The sequence below is a fragment of the Limulus polyphemus genome, unplaced genomic scaffold (genome assembly GCF_000517525.1).
Source record: "Limulus polyphemus unplaced genomic scaffold, Limulus_polyphemus-2.1.2 Scaffold1057, whole genome shotgun sequence".
NCBI lineage: Eukaryota > Metazoa > Arthropoda > Merostomata > Xiphosura > Limulidae > Limulus > Limulus polyphemus.
This window is the reverse complement of record NW_013666667.1, coordinates 127,272-150,895: the sequence shown is the minus strand read 5'-3', so window position 1 is coordinate 150,895 and position 23,624 is coordinate 127,272. Positions and strand designations below refer to the sequence as shown.

Here is a 23,624-nt window from a genome sequence, read left to right as displayed (position 1 = left end):
CTATAAATAAACTTTGTAAATAATGGTTAGAACCCATTTCTGTAGATTAATGTTTCAATATGTTTAGAGAATGTAATGCTGTCATTTATTTCCATAGGTGTGATTTTCTGAAGACTATTACCCTTATAAGTAAAATAAATACTGGTCAGTTAGAAAGTTTTTTGTAAAGTTTCATTTTCTAGAAACAAGTACAGTCAACCTCGTTATAACAAAAACCAAGGGACCCAGCAAAATAATTGGTTATTAAATGAGTTCATTATAGCTGACTGGCCACTAGAGGGAACTTTCACGAAAAAAACAAATATGGCTTCCATAATTACAATGTGATGTTATTGTTTCTCACACATCATGCTAAAATACATGTACCACAAAAATTAAGCTTTCAATCTTTTTTATTTCCAGCTAAAATGGATAATTTACACCATCAATATGTGAAGACAGAATTATGTCACTGTACCTGAAAAGGCAAAATCTTACTTGATAAAGTCCATAATCTTGATTTGACAATAACCTGTAACAGTGTCAGTAACAGCAGACTTAAACACTGAGAATCCAAATAAGGACTGGCAGAATGATGAAACGCCAAACCATGTTGTTCAGAAACACGATGGGGGGTGAGGCATACTGAACCCCAAAATAAGTTTGGACCCAAATTGCAGAACATGAATCTATATATCACGGGAAGGAGGAAAACCAAGTAATCAGAGGTAGGGAGCTCACTTAAAAGGGAAAATGAAGCACCATAGAAACATGCAAGATATAGCAAACCCAAGTAATCAATGGCAGGAAAGGTGTTGAAGGTCGAACTTCCTCCAAATATTCCTGAAATTATGGTATAGCAAATGAAGAAACAGGAAAAACGTGGTCAAAATCATCATTTTCCTGCACATCCTCATCTGGTCGAAGAGGTAATGCCCTATGTGGAGAAGACGACATACCAGGCCCCATGTAGGAAGCTAACTCCTGCTGAACTAAGGCTTGTACCCTTTCAGCCAATAGCATCAATCCCTTGGCTTTGGTAACTGGACTAAGCGTGTCTCCCCAGAAAAGGCAGGAGCTAAAGTGGTATTCGCATTAAATTGTGAATTCACTTCTACAGAACACACACACACTAACTTTCTTTGAACACATAAACTCGATTCATCTCAACATCAAATTTACCATAGAACACGAAAACAATAAACAACTATCTTTTCTTAACCTCCAATAATTAAATCGGACACACGGTTGAAAATCAAAATTCACTGTAAGAACACACACACCAGCCTCTACATCCCCTGGAATTCCACTCATGACACCACACAAAAAATCAATACACTGAAAAACCTCATAAACACAGCCACAATACTCTGTTCAATGGACTACATAGATGAAGAAATCAATCACATAAAGCATTCCTTCATTCACACCAACAAATTTCCACCAGCTATTGTTGAAAAACTCTCCAACATTCACCACAACAAAACTCAACTCATGAACAAAATTGATACTAACAAACAGAACATTACACTGCAGTTTACCTTTTGTCCCTGAAGCCAGCTCAAGAATAATCCACACTTGGACAAAACTAGTCATTAAACACAAAATTCCTGTCAATGTCAAATTCTCTCAAAAACCCGACCCTAAATTAAAATCGTTACTAAAAAAAAATTATTTAGAATCACACACAATACCAACGTCATTTACAAAATAATATGCAATTACTGCCCAGAATTCTACATTGGAGAAACAGAAAGAAAATTTGAAACCAGATTCACAGAACACAATAAAAAAACCATCCCATGTTTTCCACCATTGCAACTCAAAAAACTTTAAACAAAGAACCAAACATAAACGAAAAATAAAGGAATCCATCTTAATTTAACAAAACAACCCTACTCTAAACCAACACCCTCGGGTGCCAAGATATCTCTTTTAAGTCGTGCAACAATATCCAGTCATGTGACCTCTTTGTTCCATATTGTGTGCGTGTGTGTGTGTATATATATCTGTGTCATTGTAAACTACTTGTACCTGATGATGACAAAACCTTGTTGAAATGTTGTACATTTGCTGTTATGTTAAACTTATATTAAAGTTTTTCTTTACTTATTCAAGCCGTCTCCAAGCATTATTAGTCTCAAAGTGGGTTCCTCATCATCAAATTCTTATGGTTACTTTAAGGTTAAAATATCATTCACACTGACCAAGACTGTTTGGAAAGTGTTAAGCCAGTGTCAACAAACGTAAATTTTAGGAGATGTCTGTACTTACCAGAAGTTCTTTCTAACCCACATTCAATATCTCTTTGAATTTCAGTTTCTGTTTTCACATTTATAACATTACAGTGTGAACTATCCTGATTCTCATCATCACTGTAACTGAACTTTGAAATAACATCATCATCTTGTAGCAGATCACCAGACTGCTCCATTTTCACTCGAACATATAGGTTCTAAAATCAAACAACACACTGAAAAGTTTAACAGAAATAACAAATAGTGTTACCATTACATATAGTCTCCACAATTCACTAATATAAAACATGAGATTTAATTAATAAACCTAACAATTCAAAGTTAGTTATAAATGAAAAGAGTGCTAAACTATTTAAGTACAACATATTTTATGTCTTATTTCATAAGCAAACAAAACATATAGGAAAAATTTAGAGAAAATCAGTTTCATTTCTGTTACTTGTAGTTCCATATTTTGGATTGACATGCAAGATATTATTTTACAAGAAACATCGCATAACCACTTTCTAATTTAAAAAGACAAGGAATTATTCTACAGAAACACCTAATAACAATTTTCTTATTTAAACAGACTGTTAGATATAAACGACTGTTCATTTTAAGTTTAATATGATAGTATTATTTAGTTTATATTGTGCAAGCATTAAATAAGTTATTTTTAGAAGTGACAGTTATGGCAAGTTTCCTTACAAATCATTTGTTGTGAAATGATATTATGTTACTGGAAACTTCTGAATTTTTCTCATTGCTTTAATTGTGTATTGTTGCATCATATATAGTAGTGTGTGCTTATGAATCATTTATTGTATAGTTCAATTGTTGTGAATTGACACTATGTTACTGGAAACTTCTGAATTTTTCTGCTGTTTTAATTGAGTACTGTTGCATCATATAATATCTAGTATTGTGAAGAAAGTTCTAAAAATATACATCTCCAAAAATTACTCAAAAAAGAGATATAGATAGATATAAGCTGGGTGATCATGAGTTTAGCCATACAAAGTGTATAGTGGTAACTTTTAAAGAATAATAATTGCAGATTGTATTGTGATAACCGAGTAAAAAAGAAGAATTCATCTTGTCAACTCCATTCTAAGGTAACTGAACCAGCCTGTGTGGACTTGATATAAAAGATAATTATTTAAAGCTCTGGATACAACTGTGGTGATTAACTGTGTAACAAACATTTATAGATATGTTTGACTTGTTTTGAATATATCATTTTCAAACAAGTGGATTGTGAGCTGTCTGTTTATTGTTGAAATTCATCACCAACAAGTCACAGACACTTACTGTAAAGAATCGAAGTCCCAAAAAACTTGACATTGGAGAGCCAGCTTGGATTATACAGTGGCAAGAGGTGGTAGAAGAAGACATAAATGACAGCAGAAATAGGCCTATATATGCACAGCTGTAGTAGTGGCCAAAATATTGAAGAGTTTACAACCACACTAAATAACCATGTTGACTGACTTTGATAAATGGATAGAAAGAGGTTAGCAACTTGGGCTCAAAGATGAGAGTTTGTTAAACAATAACAAGACCTAGAGAGAGAAGAGCATAGTCAGAGAAGAGGGAAAGAAAGACTAAAGGAAGAAAAGGAGAGAAAGGAGAAACTGGAAATAGAGAGACAGAGAGAATAAGAGCACAAATTTAGAAAGAAGAAAAGGAGAGAAAGAAGAGAGACTGCAAACAGAGAGTACAAGAGCACAAATTGAGAAAAAAGGATAGTGAGGAGAAACTGGAAACAGAGAGAATAAGAGCACAAATTGAAATTGCCAAGCTCACCCAAAAGAAAGACAAAGGACCCAAGAATGACAATAGAGTCAAGTTCAGTCAACCAAAGCTGTCCAGATTTGATGAACAGAAAGAGAACATGGATGCTTTCCTGGAGAGGTATAAAAGGTTCACCCAAAGTCAGAACTGGGACAAAGGTGACTGGGCAGTCTGTCTCAGCCCACTTCTCATAGGAAAAGGTCTACATGTGTATGCAGGAATGACGTCAGAAGATGTCATGGACTATGACAAGTTAAAAGTAGCCTTGCTGAAATGCTATGATCTTACCGAAGTAGATTTTGTCAGAAGTCAAAACCGACACAGGAGAAACTGTATTTCAGTTTGTGGCACTTCTATGGTGATAGTTCACAAGGTGGACTCACATGGCCAAATGTGAAAATTGTTTTGAGGGACTGGCAGATGTACTAATACATGAACAGTTCATGATCATGTGCTCCACTGACATGTCACTGTTCCAAAGGAGAGAGCACCAATAGATGAACGATCTGGCAGAGCAGTATATGGAAGCCCATGGAGGGAGTATAACTGGCAAGTCCAAGAATAACCAATTAAAGTCAAAACAATGGGTGGCTGAGCAGAAGCAGGATGCCACCAAAGGTGACAAGAGGTTAACAGATAAATGAAAGAAGGGGTGCTATGCTTGTTATAAAATGCATTGTGAGAGAGTGCAAATCTGTGACCAACAAGCAATAGCAGAAATCTCAACAGAAAGCAAAGAGATGCTATATTTGTTATAAAAAGGGAGACATTGCAAATGAGTGCAGAATTCTCAACATAAAACAGCTGGAGCTACTTTACAAAGATGGTGCTGGCAAAAAACAAGAAAAGAGTGACTATCACAATGGATGCTGCTGCCTGAAGAAACAGAATAGAAACAACATGTCAGATTCACCACAAGAAGGAAGTGCCATCTCCATGATTAAACAGTGCACAACTGATATTTAGCTCAAGGTGGAGATTGGGTCAACAATACCAGTGGTGATTGGAGCATGTGACAAACATCGAGAAGTGCCAAAAAATTATAACATGCATGCCAGCTGGTGAAGGACATATCTGGAACAAGAAAGTGAAGGATCTACAAGGCACTGGGTGTAGTAGTGCAGCAATGAGAACCAGTTTAGTTTCTAATGACCAGATGACAGGCAAGGTAAATCTATGTGTGCTGACTGATGGGACAGTGAGAAACTTTCTCATAGCAAAAATAGAGGTGGACACTCCATACTACTAGGAGACCTTGAGGCTACATGTATGAAGGCAACCATCTACATCTTGGTGATCACCAATATACCAGGTAGTAGAAATTCGGAGGAACCAGACAGAAATGAGAGTGATGAGGTATGTGCAGTCACCGCAAGAGCTCAAGGGAAGAAGATCAAGCAAGACTTCAAGACTCAAAGTGACATCGAATGTAGTTTTACAGGAACAGAAGAAAGACCCTTCACTGCAGAAACTTTGGGACAGTATCGGGAAAAAGTTGAAAGTCAAAGGAGAAAGGGACTTACAGAGAAGAGGACACGAAGGGAGTGTTGTACTGGATCTATCATGGCAATTATACTGGGGAAGTTAAACAGATCATAGTACTAACAGAATACTGGACTCGAGTGATGAAGTTGGCTCAAGAGTTGATTGTGGGAGGACACCTAGGAGCAAATAAGACTGCAGAAAGAATAGGCAGAATCACCAGGAACTTCCATTTAGTCGAGGGGTCATCAGAGATGTGACCATATTCTGCAGATCATGTGACATCTGCCAAAGGTTAGGTTAGGTTAGGTTAGGTTAGATGTGTATACAAAGAGATGTGTATACTCATCAGTACTCGGCAGCTCTTTACTACCCAGTACAACTCAACCATAGATGTAATGGACTTTGTGAGACAGTCAATGAAGTCTTAAAGAACATGCTGAAGAAGATGTGCCAGGAGAGAACCCATGACTGGAACAGGTACCTGCAGGCAGTATTACTTGCTTATCAAGAAATCCCACTAGCATGAGAGAGCTTGTATGCAGCTCAAGGCAATCAGAAGCACTTTTATGACAACATGGCCAAGGATTGATGTTTCAAGGTGAGACAGTATTGTTTTAAAAGAGCCATTCAGTACAGTAGCTGTGGACTTGATCAGACCACTAGAACCTGTATCTGACAAGGGCAACCAGTACGTGCTTACAGTAATTGACTATGCAACACGTTACTCAGAAGCCATAGCATTGCTAAAGATAGAGACAGAGAAAGTAGCAGAAGCCCTTTTGGAAATGTTCTCCAGAGTAGGCTTCCCAAAAGATGTCTTAAGTGACAGAAGGACAGAGTTTACCTCAGAACTGATGCAAGAGATGTGTATACTCATCAGTACTCGGCAGCTCTTTACTACCCAGTACAACTCAACCATAGATGTAATGGACTTTGTGAGACAGTCAATGAAGTCTTAAAGAACATGCTGAAGAAGATGTGCCAGGAGAGAACACATGACTGGAACAGGTACCTGCAGGCAGTATTACTTGCTTATCAAGAAATCCCACATGCAAGTACAGGATTTTCACCCTTTGAGTTACTGTACAGAAGAACATAAAAGGTCCAATGCAGATATTGAAAGAGCTATGGACAGGAAAAGAAGAGTCAGAAGTGAGGAAAACATACCAGTATGTGTTAGACCTCAGAAACTGACTGGAGGAGACCTGTCAACTAGCATGAGAGAGCTTGTATGCAGCTCAAGGCAGTCAGAAGCACTTTTATGACAACATAGCCAAGGATTGATGTTTCAAGGTGAGACAAAACATCTTGGTTCTGCTATCTACAGACAACAAGAAACTCACCCTGCAGTAGAAAGAACCTTTTCAAGTGCAGGAAGTGGTCAAGAGGATGGAATATAAGGTGAAAAATGGAAGGGAAGACCAAGATCTACCATGTCAATCTGTTGAAGAGGTATTTTTGAGAGGGAAGAAGACCTAATGGGTGCAGCTATTGAGGTCATCAAGAGGACTGCAAATGTTGGTGCAGACTGTATGATGAGACTTTGTGCATGAACTGAGAACAGTTTTCGTAAACAATATAAAGAAATATTATCAATATTTTTCTTGACGAGTAACTTATTGTTAGATATAAACAACTGTTTGTTTTAAGTTTAATATGAGAGTATTATTTAGTTTACATTTTACGAGCATTACAGTAAGTTATTTTTAGAAGTGACAATTATGGCAAGTTTGCTTACATAACTGTTTATGAATCATTTGTTGTGTAGTTCAATTGTTGCGAATTGAAGTCACATCTCTGTAAACTTCTGATTTTACTTGTTGTTTTAATCGAGTATTGATGCATCATATAATATCTAGTAGTTTGTTGAAAGTTCAAGATTGCTGTAGAGAGTATGTCTATATATATTTTTCTTGAAACAGTAAAAAAAGATAGAGATACAGATAGACTGGATAACCATGAGTTTAGCCATAAAGAGTGTATAGTGGCAACTTTTAAAATGTATTAATAACAGAGTAGAAACGAATAATTCATCTTGTCAACTGGGTTCTAAGGTAACTGAATCAGCCTGTATGGACTTTTGATATAAAAGAGAATTATTTATAGCTCTGGATACAATTGTGGTAACCCACGGGGTAACGAAAGTGAATTTACCACTGATTGTGTTATGATAACAGAGTAGAGAAGAGTAATTCATTTTGTCAGCTCCATTTTAAAGTAACTGAACCAGTCTGTGTGGATTCCTAAGGAAAAGAGATGATTATTTAAAGCTCTGAATACAACTGTTGTGATTAACTGTGTAATGAACATTTGACTTGGTTTGAATATATTATTTTAAAACAAGTGGATCGTATGCTGTTCATTTATTGTTGAAATTTATCACCAACAAATTACAGACACCTACTATAAAGAATCTGGCCTTATACATACGTTAAAAACCTGACACAGACAAAAAATTGTTCTGCAGGAAACACCCTATAAATACATTCTTATTTAAATAGACAAGAAATTGTTCTTCAAGTAACACTCAATAACCACTTTCTTATTTAAACAAAAAAAAAATCATTCTACATGAAACACCCATTAATGACTTTCTTATTTAAACAGAGAAGACTTATTCTACATGAAATACCCAATAATTACTTTATTTAAACATACAAAAAATTAATCTCCATTAAACACCTAATAACCACTTTCTTATTTCATCAAATAGAAAGTAAAAATAATAAACTTTATATAGATATTCTATTGGAGTAAAGAATCAGGGCTATCTTCAGAAAATATATGGTATTTAAGAATGAGAAAAAATAAAATATTTTAAAAATGTACAAAAGTAAATACATACCAAAAAGTCTTCATTTTGTTTTTATTAAACCAGGTTAAAAGGAACTATAACCCTTAAAAAACTTCTTGTGATATTGCTCACCCCAAATTAACTGTCAGCTGATTTCAAACCATCCATAAAAATGGGAACAGAAAAATGGTTCAAAGTGTGTTCAGAAAAGAAAAATCTGTACTTCCACTAAAGGGTATTTGACTTCTTTAAGTGATTTGAAGAAGAGTCACAAGTGAAGATGGTAACAAGCCATGGTGGAATGGGCAGATCATCAGATTCAGCAATATCATCTAATTGCAGACCAAGTTCAGTCATCTGTGTCTGGACACTTAGGTCAAAGGTAAGAATAGAGATCATCTATTTCCAAAAAGCATGCCCACAAAGGCATGAAGACACAATGCTAGTTGGGATGCTGTGGTAAAGATCAGAGCTTAGCAGCAAAGAAATCTGCAAACATAAGAGATGAAGTGGAAGTTCATAGGATTCAGACTCAGTGTACGAACTCTGAACCATAAACGTGCAGAAAGCCCCCATGCTTCTGATGATGCACAGGGTCCAACATCTTCCAGACAGAGTCCCTAACTGAAAAATAGACAAGAGATCCATAGTCCAGCTTTGATGAAATTAGGAAATGACAGACCTTCAGCATAGAAAACATATCAGCTCTCAACTAAAGAGAGGTGATGGAGGATGAACATTGCCTTTGTAGAACTGAAACTAAGCTACTTAATATGTGGAATAAATGTCATATGATTAAAGAAAAATACTAAGAACTTTGTCTTAGCCATCATGGAAATAATGGCACCTTCCAGACAGAACTCTGGATCAGGGTGCAATCCCTGCTGATGACAAATACGCATGCAAATGGCTTTAGAAGAAGAGAATATGAAACTTTATGCTGTGGTCCACTCAAACAAGTAAATGAGGGTATTCTGAAGCTGCTGCTGAATACATCTCATATTTGATGGCAGGCAGGATATCTGAAAGTCATTGACATAGAGGTTGTTTGAAACTGTAGAAAGAAGTTGTTCAGTATTGGCATTGATCTTAATACTAGAAATTGTGTGGCACTCAAGACACAGCTGTGAGGTATTCCAAGTTCCTGAGAAAGTTCAGAACAATGTTAATGGTAAAGTAAATGGCCATGAAATCCACAGGAATGGAGGTCTCATAAGATGCCAAAAACTAAAGTAATGTCATACACCATCTCAAGAACAAAAAATATGGAAACAGTATGCTCCTTATTAAGGATGTCTTCAACAATTGTGGTTTGAAGCCAAATCAGGTTGTCCACAGTAGAATGCTATTTGCAGAAACCACACTGGGTGGGAAAGAGGGCATTGTTAAATTCAAGAAACCAAAAAACAACAGTATTAATCACCCTCTTCAATACTTTACAGAGACAGCTAGTCAAAGCAATAGGTTGATAATTAAGAGGAAACTTGGGATCCTTCCCACGCTTAGAAAATTGGATTACAATAGCCCTACACCATGTATCTAAAATCCTTCTCCTTCCAAGTCTGGTTAAAAACAACCAGAACATTACAAGATGTAGGAGAAAGATGACACAGCATCTCATAATGAATATTATCCAGCCCTACCGATGCATTGCCAGATCAAAGAGTGATTTTAAGTTCCACTATAGTAAATGGTTGGTTCTAGCTATACGGACTTCTTGCTTGAAAATATGGTGATCTTTTGGCCCATGATCTGATATCCAAGAAGGCAGGGGTCAAGAGTTGGATGTACTAGGATGGCAAGAGTAGCACACCAAATGGGTGTTGGTGATACCCTGTAAATTACCAAACTCTTGGACATTGGAATGCAAGATTGAAAGAGGATAAAAAGTAAACTTCCCATTTACCCTTAAAATCTTGTTCCAAAGGTCTTTGGAACTAGCAATGGAAATAATACTGGAAGTGAACTTAATCCAAGATTATTTCCATTTGACATCTGATCTGCCAGTTATAGACATGGGCCTGCTCAATGGCCAAGTGGTTGAAAAGAGTGACGTACCTGCAGCAGATATCCCAGGCCTGTTTTTGAGCCTTTTGTGGCTGTTAACAGCCAGGATACCATCACAAAGAGGTTGAAATTTTAGGGATTGATCTAACAGCTGCCTGGACAATAAAATAAGTTACTGCCTCCATAAAGTTGTTAACAGGGGAAAGGTTTAGAACAGCCAGATCAAACTACAAGAGAAAAATATCTTGTCAACATGTTCCAGTTTCCACTATGGCACATGATTCAACTGGCACTGACCACAGCATATCTCCCTCAGAATGATGGGAAAATGGTCACTGCCTCAGAGAAAAAAGGTAGGAAAGGGATAGAGCAATACTGAACATAGGGAGGTTGTGATCCATGATCAGATACTCCACAGACTGAACTCTTCCATCAGTATCTGCACCACTCCAGTGAGAACTGTGTTTGTTAAAGTCTTCCAGAATTAAGAAGTGAGATGGCAAGGTCTGTCTCATCAAAATCTACACCTGGTGAGAGATAAAAAAGATACAAAGAATGGTAGTATGTCCAGTAGACACAAAAATGCCTATAGTGGTGTACTAAGTGGCAAAGTCATGATAGGTACACACTGCCCAAACAGCAGGACCACACCCACATGAACCCATCCATCATTCAATCTATTTTACCTGTACAAAGAAAACTGTCAAATGGTGACAGTATTGACAGGTCTTGGGAACTTCTACTGTAAGAAGATACATATATGATGGTAATAACCAATCAATGTCTTAATGTGATCTAAATTAATATTGAAACCTCAACAGTTCCAGTGTATCAAAGTGGCCATTTTTACTCAGAAGGAGCAGGAGAACTGGGTGGGGAGTCTTTTTGTTTTAATTTAAGAATAGTGCATTTCTTTTTACTAGTATGTGGTCTATTAACTCTCATGGATTCTGCTCTGGGTCAAAGAGACATGTCCCTTCAAATAAATGTGATACCAGTAAGTGAGTCTGTGATGGAATGGGATCCTGAACCTTTCGGCCAAAGGAAAATGGACCCAAACATTCACTGGTTTCAGTGATAGGAAAAATGATTAGTGTAGACATTGATATGGAAGGCAGAAGACCTTTGATATGGGGAAAGAAGAATTCTACTGGAGGAATAGCAAGATCTGTCAGCACGTCCACTCTGGCAGTATAACATAATGCAACAGTATAACTATTTTGGAAGAGGGGATACCATCTTATGAGCCTCAGAATAATTAACATTAATAGTGTTTAGCCTCTGTACCTCCTGCTTCACCATCTATTTAAGACATGATTGAAAGTAAGTGGAGTGGTAATTAATATAATGTGTGTCCAATTGACACTCCAAATTATGACAATAAGCACCTGTCAAAGTACCATAACAAATTGTCTTAATGTCCAAACCACTGACTCTGAAAACTTCATAGTGTTGGGAATACAGGGTCTCATGACGTAGCTCAGATATCCTGCTTTGACAGTGATAGGAAGAAGTGAAGTACACATAAAAGAAGAAACTGAGTAGGCAGTAATAGTCGATTTTTAGAAGTTGATATATTTTAAACACCTGAAACCTCTTGGCTAAGAAAGCAGTGAGGATCTATGACTCATGGTTCAATTTCAGCAATCACTCCACTTGAAGAATTCAAAGTACCATGGAGAGTAGTCTCAAATAGGTATAACATCACATGGACTTTGAATTCAAAAGGTTTTTGCACTTTTATGGTCAATATTTTTCAATCAAGATGCCCCAAATTGTAGCTTTGGACAGCTAGCAAACCACTTTAGTCACTTTTGGATGAAAAAGGGAGATATCTGCCATAAAGTTTTGTCTGATAATGAATGAAGAATGAGAAATCAAGGTGTAGGAATACCAGGAACTGGTAACTATGTAATATGAGAGTAGTCCATACTTGGTTGTTTTCTAGTTATTATTTTTTTAATTTGATTCAGAGTTTTTAGGATATCCATAAAAAAACTGCACTGACCCCATGCACCATGGAGTCCTACAAGGTGACACACTACACTATCAAACTAGAACAGTGGAACCATGTAAGAGTTTTGTTGGTACTATACCCAAACATCAGCACCAGACATAATGACCACAACACTCATTAAGGATGTACAATACTGGCACAGGAACTCAAAGCCAAAGTGGTGTGTTGCAGTGTCCCTTATACCACTCAACCTCCAGAATACTCTCCTCCCCTTCACAGGTTGCCTTGCACACCAAACATGTGGAAGGTTATTTGGATCACAAAGAAGGTAAACTATATAGACAGAACCTTCTTTGGAAGGTCCCCTGTCCATGTTCAGGAACCCATTTTGGGGGAAAATGAAAAAGAACTAGACAGTAATGTTTTATGTATGACCAGCTCCAGCATTATAATGTTCCAGTTATTTCAATCTTACAGAGCTCTCTACAAAATGGCACATTAGGAATTTTTTAGGTTTTAACATTTTTCTTACTTAAAATGTATTTCACATCTCTACTTACCTCTCTGTACCACTAAGGATTATTACCTCATTAACAACTTTCTTGGAATTTTCTACGCATGTTACAAGCCTTGAAAAACTCTCACCCTTACATGTCTAAGTGTATTGCATCAGCTTATAACATAACCATTATAATGTTGTAGCCCCCACAAAGAAGGTGGACACAGCATCCATACACAATAATCCCTGTGAGTGTAAGCACATGATTATAGACTCCTTCTTGATGAGGCAAGCAAAATACACTGAATGTTGGAAGGAAAGATGGGAGGTGATACAAATAGGTATCTATCTGAAACACATTTCTTGGGTGAGGAAAATTATAACTTCAGAAACATTACTTACCACTCTGTACCACTAAAAGCTAGTATCCTAAACTGATGATAGTATAGTGACCTGTGATATTTAGTTACAAAGATAAGCACCTTTATGAAACAGTGACAGAAACGGAAGGGTTATGGGATGAGACCAGGAGCCGCTTAGTGGAGCAGCAACCAGTGGGAGACAGCAACCTTCTAAAAAAGGTAATATCAAATGAATTTTTAATGTTAAATTACTATGCAAGTAAATGGATATCAAGAAAATCTAGTTAAGGTTGTTACATGTTTCTAAATGGGTGGAACTTTAAAATGCATAGTGTGGTTACAGCTTTAGGCCATTCCATTTTGGTCAGATACTTACATCAGATAATAAAAGAAGAGATGGAAATAGAAGAAACCCTCAGCTATATCTGAAGGCATATCTAAGCTTCACCTGGCTGGATACATCCACCGAGACCTGCTTGATAAATATTGTAAAGGGGTGTAATGTACTGCACTTCCATCTCAGTCCTATTTATCAAATTAAGGGTGGATCCAACTGGTCTCTTACTGGAGGAAAGGAACTACTTGAAGAGAAAACTCTCAATACTGACTTCCCCAACAGCTTGGGACTGGAGAGGTTATGGTGCTTTTGTGCTCCACCATAAGAATGAAGGGGGACGGGGGTAGATTCTCATAGGGCAGGACAATTGAGGGTGTCATGGGCCACTGTTATCAGGCAAAATCATCTGAAATTGAGCCATCACAAAGAAACGTTTTAACCAACCAAACAGCAACAGTTAAAATAACTTTATCCATGACATTTAACATCACTCTAGGAGTACTACAAGGGTCTGTTCTATCACCACTACTGTATTGTTTGTCAATAACTTACCTTTTCCCGACTTGATTTACTTTTCCTAATGTGTAGATGATATTGCCATATGTAGTATCGCGTAACCCACTGATAGCAAGCAACAGAGTCCAAAAATCTTCAAATGCAATCCTTAATTGGTGTAACAACTGGCGGGGCCTCCCACACCCCATAAAAATCATGGGCATTACGTTTAGACACATCTTAAACAAACACTTCAAAAACATTAAAACAGTTAAACTTAAACTAAGTAATTATGAAATAAAGTAATGCCCCAATGCAAAATTTCTAGGTATAACCATTGATTCACAACTCACCCGGACACAACATTTTTGAAATATTAATAAATCTATTACAACAAGAATTAATCATTTGAAACTCATAACAGGAAATAATAAAGGATGCAAACCTAATATTATAAAAATCTATAAAGAGTATATATACCTCTAATAGAATATGGCTCACAAATCACCTACAATATGCCCAAAAATATCACCAAATCAGTATAACTCCAACAAAACAGTTTTAAGATTAGCCCACAGACTGCTAAAATTTACACAAAGCTAGCAACATCCCATTACTCAAAGACAGACTAACAGCTCTAGCCCACAAATATTACCAATCAGCAGAAACAAAAAACTCCTTAACTGCCATGACTAGTGCTCCACACAAAACAATATCCCTGTACAACATATATCTTGCCTGCAAAGCACCCCAGACAGGTAAAATTATTTCTGATAAAGGTTTAATACTAAACTCTCTGTAAAAAAATTAATAATTTCTTGTTTTATCTAATTTCACCACTGGGCACAGAACACGTGGAATATTCGATGCCTGTCTTGTGAAAGTGGGTATCTCGGGGTACTCTCGTTTCCCACCACAAAAATTCTAAGGCAACTGGATTTAATGATCCCAGCTGTGGCATTCGATTTACAGATCCCAGCCATTCTGTGACCCTGATCATGGGATGTTTATTTCCATGTACTTTGTCGATTGTTTGATGCCTTGCTTCTTCTCAACAGCATCACGCCTTCAGCCCTGGTTTTCTCTCTGCCCTGGAACCTTCCAGGCTTGCTTCTGCTTCTCTCATTTCTCCATACTACCAATCCCAAGTCATTAAATTCACTAGACAACATGGGTCCAACCTCTCTAGCTAAAATTAAATATCCCACAAATGTAACAAACAAATTATTGCGAGCAGGGTGAAGGGGGATGACAATATCCCTGAATACCCCAGTTTAGGAAAGTTTCCTTTAAAAACAAAATTCCTGTCACAAAGTTTTTGTTTTTTATGTAACATAACACAGATATTCTACACATTTATATTATGTAAAATAGTGGCTAATTAAACAGAATTCTACATAATCCCCTTATGTAACATGATGGCTGATTTAACAGAGACTACTAAACATTTACATTAGACACAACATTATAGCTGATTTAATTAATGATTATACTCATTACAATTATGTATACACGACTGATTTGTGACTAAAAATATATCATTACTAATTAGATTCCACACAAACAAAGTCAAGAAAGACACAATTACAGTCACATACTGTTTAATAACACAATTGTAAAAGGCTTAACCTACAAATTACCTCACTTTTCTCTGCTCCATCACAATCTTCTTCTTGTTCCTTTTTTACTATACCAAACTTCAAAATGGTATGAAGATAACTTTCTTCTATGGAATCAGCTTCTCCTGTATCTAGAAATACAAGTAATGTAGGTTTGTCTATAACAAGACACAGTATAGCTTATGCTTCACTAAATTATAATCAAAATCTACAATATGTGTTTAAATACGTAGGTCTCTTCTATCATTTTTATATGATATACAGATGCATAGAAAAAATTCAATTTTCAGGAAAGGGCAGGTTATAAAAATATACCTGAACAGTCATGCACATGTTAGTTGTAGTCCCAAATGGTGGTTATTGAGGTAGTCAGGGTAAGAAACCAAAGCATATTCCATATCTGGTAGCAGAAAGTTTTCAATGGAGAAGAACAGTAATTATATAAAGAGTAGAAACACTCCTGGACTTAAAATACCCTTCATCCTAATTTAAATCTAACAAATTCATGTAAGCAGTCAAGTCAGCAGGCACCCAGGAAGAATCAAGGTGGTTCTCAGAATGGTTCTCAGGAAGTAAACAAATTGTGAAAATTAAGCAGCATGCTGTACTCTTATTGTAATTTGAACTACGAGACATCCACTGCAGAATAGAGTTCATGTTTCTAATGTCTCAAAATGCCATGCATGGATGTGCATGCTGAGATGGGAAACCAACCAATAATCTCTATTCACCCTCTAATACAGTACCAGCACAGAGGGTGGAATAACTTCAACAACAATTTTAAATGTTTACTACAGAGACAGATAAAAGTTTGAAGTCACAAGAGAGAGAGAGAGAGACTACGCAGATTTTATTTTTCAACCAGTGTAAGAGATCTTAACTGTAAGGGATTCATCATGGCTTGAAGAAATCATATAAAATAATTTAAAAATTTGGATTTAGCAATTACTGAATTTATGCAGTATGTTAAAATTTTCATTCCATAATATGGGATTCTTTATCAGTAGCATTACAATAATACAACAAACCCCAATTAGCAAAGTACATGCTGAAGAAGTTTGTCAGTTTTGAGCAAACTACTTCAAATCACAGAGATATGAAAGTTAGTTATGAAAGTAGTATTTGTTATGCTCCAAAAAAAAATAATATTGTTGTAAAAGTAACCTTTGCTTTAATGCGAGTGATTTGGACAGATAGCAGGTATGACAGTATAAAGTTCTTAGTACTAAAATGGTAATTCTCTGATTTTCAAATATAGGGGCAATTCATGTAACTACATATTTTGTTGCTTTTAAGATACACTTGTCAAAAATGTTTTTAGAAATAGTTATTAACTGCATCAATATAAATCTTTTTCTTGCTTATGTAATTCTGTATACTACAATTATTTTTAAACTGTCCTCAATTCAATCTCTTAGAAATTAAATCATTTAAATCTTTCCAATGTTAAGTAGTTCTAATGTTCTTGGTTTTGATATTACCTCTGTGGGTTCTATTTCTGATTGCTAAAATATCCATTAGGTTGTTTTATTAACCACTTAGATGACGTACAAAAAAGTTGGAAGCAGCCATTTCACATTCAGACAACTGTTGCAGGTTAGGCTATTATTTCATCTGGCTTAGATTCAGGAAAACATATTGATGAACTGAGTTCAACAAAACTAGTCTGGTCCAGCAGAAGTAAGAGAAACAAAAGAAAAGAGAAGGTCTCTATGTTATCTTTTCTTCAATGAACTTTATGTTTTTGAGAGGAAAAAACTAATAAAATATTTGATTATTGTTAAACAGAAAACTGTAGAATGGTTTATTTGTGCTCTACTGAACTCCAGACTTATAAGTAGTTTTTTATTCCTAGTTTTTCAGCTTAGATGATTTGTTTTTCACTGAAGGAGTAGTTCTCATGATTTGAAGCTCTTGGATTTAGTTTCCATTGGTCCAAATCTTGCTAATTTATTTTTAAACTACTGATGACAGGGAAGTCAACTGCCAAGTTTTTGTTAATTTGTGAATTGCTGACCACACAGAAAAGAAGTGGCTGGCAGCACCCAATTACTGTGGCCGTTGAACAATCAATTAGCAAATTTACTAATTACCCAAATCTAGTTTCAGTAATCTTCGTTTTAAATGTGATGATGTTTCCACTAAGTACAGAAATAAGATAATGTTCTTTTTGATGAAAAAATATTTGATTAGCTTCTTCCAGCAGAGTCTTAAACAGAACTATAGTGACAACAGTCATGGTTAGGGGACACATGATGAGATTGGCAGAGTAGTCGAAGGAATAGCTCATAAGTTGGCAGCTGAAGGGAAGGATAGTGATAATTATTATGTCTAAGTTGAAAAGTTAAAGGAAAAGACAAAAACCGAAATATCAACTGTCAGCAAGAAGGAGATAGATTATCAGTATGGATAAGATAACACCAAGAAATATTCCTGGTTATAAAAGGAGAAGGAAAACTCATCAAGTTTTATGAAGCAAAGAAGTGACATGAACGTTGAACTTAATATGACTCGGTTGTTTCTACTGCATACTTGGTGCTAGATGTACCCATTAACACTTTCTACATAGGCTCAGTTGAATCGATCGAGTTAGTAACCATGTAGTATTCATTACAGTTTCCATACTATACCTTTTAATATAGAACATATATTTTCACAAAATTTAGCAGACTTTCAGTGAAGATTACATGACTTTTGTATAGAAAAAACAACTTTTAATTAATCATTTTGAATGAAAATATGCCTGTGGATATACTGGGTAATTTTGTTTACTAGTCCAAGTGCAAAGTGATTTTTACATTAAGGTTAAAAATACTTTTATTCACCTGAAAATTTTCAAATTTCATTTCTGCAATCTCTAAAACCTCCTAAATAATTTTGTTTTTCAGTAAAACATTATATTCTATCTATTACTTTCTCTACTCGAACTCTAAATGAGGTTAGTCAATTTGACACACCTACAATTAGTCAACATATATTTACTAATCATGGCCAACAAATGATCAATGAGATCCTTGTACACTCAATTAGATCCAAGTACATTTGTTGGTGATTATTACTTCATACAACAATGAAGTATATAGCAGATTACCTCTAAATCCATTGATGAGCTTTCAGAGTCAAATAGGCAATAAAGTCTCAAGAAGCTTCCAAAACAGCCAATAAATCACATGGAAGGTGTGTGTGTGTGTGTGTGGAGAATTGTGGGTAAGTATGATGCAAGTATTAAGGTTTAACCTCATTCATAGGTGATAGTTTGTTTAAAGTTAAGCACAAAGATACACAATAGGCTATTTGTGCTCTGCCCCCCACAGGTATTGAAACCCAGTTTCTAGCACTGCAAGACTGCAGACATACCACTGAGCCACTGGTGGGTACGGGTGATAGTATAGAATAAGATTACAAAAGTATCACTGGATTCAGGTTTCTGATATCAAAGACAAAAATGTAACATACTTTGATTTATTAATATAAATCCCTGAGACATGAAATAAATCCTGTAAAAAGTGTGAAATTTCCAATCAATCATGTAAAATTCAGGTACTCTGTTAAATTAAAACAAGTAAAATTCACAATACTTATGTTGGGGAGAAGATAAAAACATTCAAATTCTAAATATATGTATACTTACTGCTTGTTGTGAAAGTTTCAGCTTTATTTTTCATCAATTAAAATTCACAATACTTATGTTGAGAAGAAGTTAAAAACATTCAAATTCTAAATATATATATATATATATACTTACTACTAGTTCTGAAAGTTTCAGCTTTATTTTTCATCAATTTGATGTCAAACAAAGCATCCTGCTTCTCATCAGAAAAAGGTTCAACCTTCATCTTTACTACTTCCATGATTACATAGAAACTTCACCTTTATATTTTAGTAAAAAAGGAAGCAGTTAGACTACAGAAAAATAACTTCAGAACTTGAAGTCACATGTTTTAAAATGTTACAAAGTCTTCAATTAACACTAATCTCAAAATTTACATTATTTTGATAACTTTTATATCTAATTATTATATTTACTTTTATCACATCTTGATACTAAAAGTACAACAATGAAATTATCTAAAATAAAAATTATTAAGATAATTTTTAAACAATGTGTGTTGTAAACTAAAAGACCAAGAGAACTTTAGTATCAGTTTAAACATGTATATAGTGACTGGAAAATAGGATGCTACTCTATTGACTAGAGGCTAGAGTAGATATACCTCATATATAAAAATTCACCAAAACTGAAACTACCGAAATACCTATGAATAATTTATGAGTTGAAACTTGAATTACTGATTCTTTAACTTTCACTTTCAGTCTTTCCGTAATTCCCAATGATTTTCTACAAACCTACATAATTTGAATAAAATACATTTGATTTAAATATTTGTACTTATGACATACACGTGGGTTTTCTTCGCACAAATTAATATATACATATATATTAATTTAATACCTGCCATGTGGGTAATTTTTTGCTTTTGTGGTGACAAATTGCTGAAAATTATGGCGAGCTGACAAACATTAACATTATAGTTGTTTATACGTTGTTAAGACTAATTATTTCTACCAACACTAGTACTACTATCATATGGCACTTGGTAAATCATGGATTGATATGTATCCCGAGGAATAGTACTTTCACGCCGATTATACTACTAATATATACCCAAAACTATTGAGGTACCGTACGAATACCCTGGCGACTCTGATAATTTCTTTCGTGAGTTTCGTACGCGACAAAACTTATATATTATTAAAAAAAGAATATCAGGCAAACTCAACGTCATAAAAATAAGCGTGGTGGAAAGAAAATAAGGGACTGTAATATACGCAGGTATATGCGCTTATAGTTATACTACATGTATATCATATATATACATATCTAAAACGACTGAGGTACTGTCCAAAAAACACTCTGGTTATCTGATCATTTCTTTGCTTCGCGACAAAACTTATATCTTATTAAAGAAGAATATCAGGCAAAATCAACGACATCTAATTCAGCGTGGTGGAAAGAAAATAAGGGACTATAATATACGCAGGTATATACGCTTATAGTTATACTACATGTGTATCATATATATACATATCTAAAACGACTGAGGTACTGACCGAAAAACACTCTGGTTATCTGATCATTTCTTTGCTTCGCGACAAAACTTATATCTTATTAAAGATGAATATCAGGCAAAATCAACGACATCTAATTCAGCGTGGAGCAAAGAAAATAAAGTATTATAATATACGCAGTTATATGCATTTATCCTAATGTATATACCCAAAACGACTGAGGTACGAAAAACGTTCTGGTAACTCTGATAATTTCTTTGCTCCGCGACAAAAAAAAAAATACATTATCAATTAAGGAGAATATCAGGCAGATTAAAACGATATAAAAATCAGCGTGGAGCAAGGAAATAAGGGACTATAATATACGAAGATAAATGCAGTGAACGGAGTGTGAATTCTTTGCTCCTCATAAAAAGGCAAACAAATCTATTTGTGAAATACTGACCCAAAAGTACTTTTGGTATGAAATGAAATTATGTTTATTCATAAAAACTAGTAAAATATTCATCGAAACAACATCATTTACGAAAAAATACTGAACAATAGCTTAAACTTCAAACACGAATAAATTATCAACGACGGCTATCTCCACAAAATTTCTTGTATTAGTTCAAACTTCGAAACGTATCGTACAGTAAGCCGTCTGTCATATTGAAAATTACTTTTAACATTACTAGTTAAATTAAATAATGAAGCAACGAATGTACGACCACGAATTACATTATCAAAGATGACTTGCTTCACCACAACTCTTACATCAATACATAGCAAACAGTTTTAACTTTCAAGTGTTATCAAATGTATTGCCATATCTTATTTGTTTTACAGGAAGGACAAAAATGAATTGCAGACAAATTCTATTTTTATTATTTTACACACAAAAGATGATACCAGCCCCTGCAAGGTCCATCACAAAATACCATTGTGTTATTTAATGACTTTGTACACTGGCCAAACGAAACACCGTGAAAAATCCCTGTCGGCCAACTTGGAAAGGCACGTAAAAAGTAGAATAGTGGTCTGTCAGTATAATAGAGAAATGTTACGACAGCAGAAGTCACGTGACGCTGATAACACGTGATGAGATTCTCGAAGGATTGTGAATTGTCCCGCCAACTCTAGTCGGTTCCAGACGCCCTCTTTTTTAATATATAAGCCGGGCAAATAAAGGGGAGAGAGAGGAATTGCATAGATAGAGAGATTGAAGATGGAGATAATCGATTCAAGTCGTAAGTAAAGTGTGTGAATCCCTGTGAATTACAGCTTGTTTTCATAAAAGTAGTTAAGTTAAACTGACTGTGGAAATTTCGTGTATTGCAAAGATGTACTGAGAAAGAATAAAATAGTTTTATTTAAGAAAGGACTTGTATCGCTGATGTTCCTGGGAAAGAATTTATATCGGAAATTAACAAACCACCAGATACCCAACAAATTGGTGTCATAAGTGGGATAGAAAAAAGAAGAAGAACATGGAAACGAGAGGTGGCAAATCAAACTACAGCTTAGCAGATTTGATGGCAGCAAAACAAGAACAGCAAAAGAAACAAGAAGAGCGAGAAAATAAACAAGAAGAGAGATTACAGCAGTTGTTGGAGGAAAAAGAAAAGAAACAAGAAGAACAAGAAAATAAACAAGAAAAGAGACTACAGCAGTGGTTGGAGGATAAAGAAAATAAACAAGACGTGATACTACAGCAGTGGTTGGAGGAGAAAGAAAATAAACAAGAAGAGAGACTACAGCAGTGGCAGGAAAACCAGCACAAGTGGCAACTGGAACAGGAAATGAAACAAGAAGAACGAGAAAAGAGACATGAAGTAAGACTCCAACAGTTGAGAGAAAGCCAGCACACACAAATGGAAAAGATTAGTCAATTTCAAAGTGAATTAAATACATTAAAGGATGATTCACTGTCTTTTACACAAGGAGGATATATTAGCCGTCGACCTAATCTGTCTCAGACAATGGGAAGCCCCTTCCCGTCCCCACAGCTAAACCCTAATGCACACATCTTCAGTCCTGTCAGAAGTCACATTCCGGACATGAGTGTCAGCAATAGGGGTGATCTAGTATGAAGGAAGCCACAGGAATTCGATGAGAAGGCACCATGGGAAACATATAGAGCACAATTTGAGCTCCTGACAGAAATGAATGGATGGATGGAGGAGCAGAAAGCAGTGTACTTGACAACGAGCCTGAAGGGACAACCACTGGAAATACTTGGACAGTTGTCAGCAGACAACAGGCACAACTATAGAGCACTGGTAGTGGCTCTAGAACTCAGGTATGGAACCCAAAATCAGTCAGAAGTCTACAGGGCTAGGTTTAGGACGAGAGTCCATGCTAAAGGTGAGAGCCTGCAAGAGCTGGCACAGGACTTGGAAAGCATGGCACACAAGGCCTACCCAACTACACCACCCGATCTACTCCAGTTGTTGCTGAGGGATCAGTTCGTAGATGCCTTGGACAGTCCACAACTTAAGATACAAGTGAAGCAAGCACACCCCTCTACTATGCAGGATGCAATGGCCAGGGCTCTTGAATTCGAATCGTACGTTAAGTCCAGCACAGAGGTACCAGAGTTGGTACAGTCATCAGGATTCAAGTCCAGAAAAGGTCAGCTTTCAGAGAAGTTTGAGGGACTTTGCTGGCACTGTAACGAACCTGGACACAAGATAGCTCAATGCTGGCAACTTCAACACAGGGGAGACGATACAGCAGGAAAGGCTGCTACCCAGAAAGGCTGTTGGAACTGTGGGGAGAAAGGACATCTGAGGAGCCAGTGTAAGAAAAATACTACCAACAAGTCAGCCTCAAGGAGACCAGTAGTGGTTGGTGTTGAGAGACACTCACCAACCCACATCATGAAAGTCCCTACAGCTAGGTGTAAATGTGCAACTTTGTCATAGATTATGCATCTCAGCAAACCAGTGTGAGCATCCAGGTGTTAGATCATGAAGGAGTACCAGAAGCCATACAGAAGCTTTAT

At 35.9% G+C, this 23,624-nt stretch overlaps 1 pseudogene; it reads right to left on the bottom strand.

Annotated features, from left to right (window-relative positions):
• The window catches only part of LOC106461910, a 100,478-nt pseudogene that overhangs the window by 1,906 nt on the left and 74,948 nt on the right, over positions 1-23,624 (bottom strand).